A 4194-nucleotide genomic window follows, 5' to 3' on the forward strand; every position below is an offset into this window, starting at 1 on the left:
GGGCCCTGCTCTTTCTATCTTCTCATATTTTTCTAAACCTTAATTACTTTCTCTTAACCTTGATTTCCTTTTTAGATGGGCATAGCCAGAGATAACATTCTCTTCCATCAAAAGCAAGCTTGTTAACGCTAGTCAGAGCCGATTGGAGCGTCCTTGTTAACGTTATTGAGAGAGGAGTGGAGCGTGCCTTTTAACGGTCCTCAAACGTCTTCCAGGGAACGGTCTTGTTTTTTATTATTACCGTTAAAAAAAGCTGGATTTCATCTCTATTTATGGGCAGTTCATCTGCGAAGAGGGGCAGATTGTTCCCTATTCTGTTGCTATTTTTTTTGGTTTTGTTTGCCTTTCAGATTGTTCCCTATTCTTTATTTTGTTTTCTTTCTGGTATGGCCATGCCCTTTCTTCCTTCCGCTTCCGATTTTTGCGTTTTTCTTTTTCATTTTTCATTCATGGTACTTTGTGTGTGGATATTAATTTTTTAATTATAAATTAGTGCGACTATGATAGGCCCTGTTTATTTTGTTTGCTCATCATTTTTCTTTGCCAGGAAGTTGCTCTGGCCTTCACAAGTAATTTCACAAAAAGTTTCTCACGGTTCACTACAATCTCAGGAGTTGCGCTCAGGTTAACTACTCTCTCCCCTTTTTGAAATTCAATTTCACAGCCCTGTGTTTTCACTTCAATTTACATGAATCATACATGTTTTGGACCATTCTGGTAGCATTGCATTTCAAAAGGAATATAGAGACTGCAATTACTTTTAAGATTTGTAAGCAATTTCTAATCTTATCTGACTCTTGACTGTGTATAACTTTTCCTTATTTTGTTTCTTGAGTAGCGGTGGGCTCAGGGTTGGTTGCTTGTTCATGTACTGCTTTCTTCTTATTCATGTACTGCCTATCTTTTCCTTGCTTGTATTCACGTACTCCATGTCTTTTCCTATTGTTTTTTTGTTTTCTTTGATTAATAGAAAAACCATACATTTGCTTTGTCTGCTTGTTGATTCTATTTTAATAGCAGGGAGGAGTTCACGAAGAACTATAAAGAGGCCAACCCTAAAATTGCCCGGGTGCCAATTGAATTGGCATATGCTTGGGTCATTCTACATTGCATTTCTATTGTCTTGGTTGCAATTAAAAATTCATGAGGAGATTTCAATACCTGCATGTGTATTTCCTTCATGTTAGTTGATTTTTAGGGTATCTGTGTGGTCATGTCAAACTTATGTATTTCTGAGATGGCTCTGTCCCGAATGGTTCATTTGTGTCAATTGGTTCTGTTGCTTGATTTGGGCGTGATATGCACTGGCCATCTTTTTGTTACAAACTAAAGTGTTATGATTACTTAATTGTGTTCTCCAAATCATTTGAATTCAGTTTGGTAGAACAACCAATTGATTAGTAAAATTTCCCTATAAATAGAGATTGTTTCAAGGTATGTACATTGCTCTTCTATTTTTTGACTGTAAGGAAGTTTCTGTTTTATCTCTTGTTCTCTAATCATTATTGGGTTCTATTATTGTGTTCTATATATATATTATTGTCTACCATGTTTGCATTGTAGTAGTTCTACATTGTATTTTATGTGGTAAACTGATTTGAAGTGTCTAATTTTTATTAGAAATTTTTTTATCTGGTTTTTATATATATATTATTGTTAATTCAGATTATTCGTCTATCATGTTTGCATGGAAGTATTATTACATTGCATTTTATCTGGTGGACTAATTTGAAGTGTATAATTTTTATTTGAAATTTCTAGGATGTTTGTGCCATCTTTACATGAAAGTAGTTCTATATTGCATTTTATCCGGTTTATATATATATATTATTGTTAATTCAGATTATTCTTCTACCACGTTTTTATGAAAGTAGTTCTACTTGCATTTTATTTGATGGACTGATTTGAAGTGTCCAATTTTTATTTGAAATTTCTAGGGTTTTTGTGCCATCTTTACATGGAAGTAGTTCTACATGACATTTTATCTGGTTTTAATATATATAAATATATACTAATTATTCCTGTTAGTGTTAACTGCTATATAACTTATATCATTAGTTATGAATCTGAATCATGATAGGTTTATTTCTGTTATACTACTATGGTGCTATCATAATTAAATTTATTGTTAATATGAAATCTACTTATTTATTTGAACTTTGTACGTCACTTTGTTTAGTGCATTTCACCTTGGCATCGACTTATTGTTTATATGAAATTTGTGAATGAGATTTTAATTTTTTTGTGTGTAAGAGATCTAACTTTGACATTCACTTGGATTTGAACCACTTATTTTTGTTTGCATAATATAATCTGTTTTTTTTGCAAGGTGTGCTCCTAAACTTTGGCATTCCCTTATTATTTGAGTATTTTATTATTAATCTATGTGAAAGAGATAGGAAGAGAGAGAGTGAACTAACTTTCTCATTCACTTTTAATTCATTCAATTATTATTACATCAAGAGGCTTCTACAATGAAATCGAAAACCTGTGTCAATAAATACTGTGACATATAATTTGACGTGCAGAAGGCTGGCGCAGCAACTCGCCTGAAGTGGAAGTGAAATTTGATTGTGATTGGCGTTACAACCACCTGCAATGGCTTTATTGGAAGTGTCTTGTTTAGTATTTTAGGCATTATGGATGATGCATTCCATCTAAAGGTGCACGTTTCTGTCACATTTATTAGTCATTTTATAAAAGATGTTGATTCAATCGTTTTGAATATTGAATTTGTTTTGCAGTGAAACCTGCATAACTACTAGCAGGATGGGAAAATCTGGACTAATTTTGGTTTGGTGTTTTAGGATTGCTTGTATATCTTATTTATTCCCTTTTAGGTTTTGGTTTATATGTAGTACCACTGTGTTATATAGAAGTAATGGAGGTTTTGATTTGTGCTATATGCAAGTGCAGAAATAAGAAGCCAGCCGAATGGTACTGCTTCAGCTTGATTCGTAGAGTCTTATGGCAGTGCAATAAAAAATTCACGAGGAGATTTCAATACCTTTATGTTGTGCATGTGTATTTCCTACATGTGAATTGATATTTAGGGTATCTGTGCCCATGTCAAAGTTGTATATTTCTGAGATGGCTCTGTCTTGAATGGCACATTTGTGTTAATTGGTATTTGTTGCTTGATTTGGGCGTGAGAAGCATTGGGCGTCTTTTTTGCGAACTGAAGTGTTATGATTATGTTTATGTACATTGCTCTTCTATGTTTCAACTGTAAGGAAGTTTCTATTTTTTTTTTTGTCTTATTCTCTCAAATCATTCTTGGTTTGAAGATATATATATTTTTTTATTGTCTACCATGTTTGCCTGGAAGTAGTTCTACATTGCATTTTTCTGCTGGACTGATGTTTGTGGCTTCGATTTGAAGTGTCCAAATTTTTATTTGAAATTTCTAGGATGTTTGTGCCATCTTTAATGTATCAGTTCAATACAGTTAGTGAGACAAGGTATTTGTCTGCTCCACTTGGTATGCATGTCAGTTGCACTATGTGACCTGTCTTAAAATACGCTTACCTGGATTTGTCATTAAAATGTTGGTGGGTCTCATTCATCTATGATGCCTGCTATTATATATTTTCGTAAATGATTTACTTTTGGGCTTCTTAATACCTATTTATATTGCAAAGGGAAACTTCAAATTGAATAACATTTGGCATCAGGTTGTTTCTTATTTGGGTCAAGTTCCTACTTGCAGCTTGCCAAAGATGGCGGTGATAAGTGAAAGTCTTTGTCAGATGAGGTTTGCAGCTAGGCTACCATATGGTTGGTAAAATATGTTGTTAGGTTGCAAAATATGCCAGAGGTTGATGGTTTTTTTTTTTGATTGGTTATATTGAGAAAGTAATTTTTAAAAAAAATTTAAGTATGTTAGTTTGTATGTATGTTGACATCCTGTTTGCTTATATGAAATATATGTTTGAACTTTGGTATCCCTTTAATTTATTTGAGGGAATTGTGGCATTAATTTTTTATGATTGAAATGTGAGCTTGAACTTATTCATTCACTTATTTGATTGAATTACCATTTGTGTGCTTATATACATTTGAACTTTCACATTCACCTAGAGTTAGCCACTTCTTATTTGTGTGTAAAGACATCCACTAAGTGAGGTATGTGCTTGAACTTTGACGTCCTTTATTGTTTCAGTGAATTTTGATATGATCCATTTTGTGTTTGTG

At 33.1% G+C, this 4194-nt stretch overlaps 1 long non-coding RNA gene across 4 annotated transcripts; it reads left to right on the forward strand.

Annotated features, from left to right (window-relative positions):
* Positions 1-311: 311 nt before the first annotated feature.
* On the forward strand, positions 312-3641 carry LOC131033786 (uncharacterized). Of its 4 annotated transcripts, XR_009371876.1 has the most exons (4): positions 322-624; positions 2529-2663; positions 2745-2815; positions 2917-3641. It is a non-coding gene; the product is annotated as an uncharacterized LOC131033786 (long non-coding RNA). The 4 variants fall into 4 exon arrangements; XR_009103675.2 differs by having other exon boundaries at positions 312-384; positions 548-624; positions 2529-3641; XR_009103674.2 differs by having other exon boundaries at positions 2745-3641.
* Positions 3642-4194: the final 553 nt, after the last annotated feature.

This window comes from Cryptomeria japonica, chromosome 3 (assembly GCF_030272615.1).
Source record: "Cryptomeria japonica chromosome 3, Sugi_1.0, whole genome shotgun sequence".
NCBI lineage: Eukaryota > Viridiplantae > Streptophyta > Pinopsida > Cupressales > Cupressaceae > Cryptomeria > Cryptomeria japonica.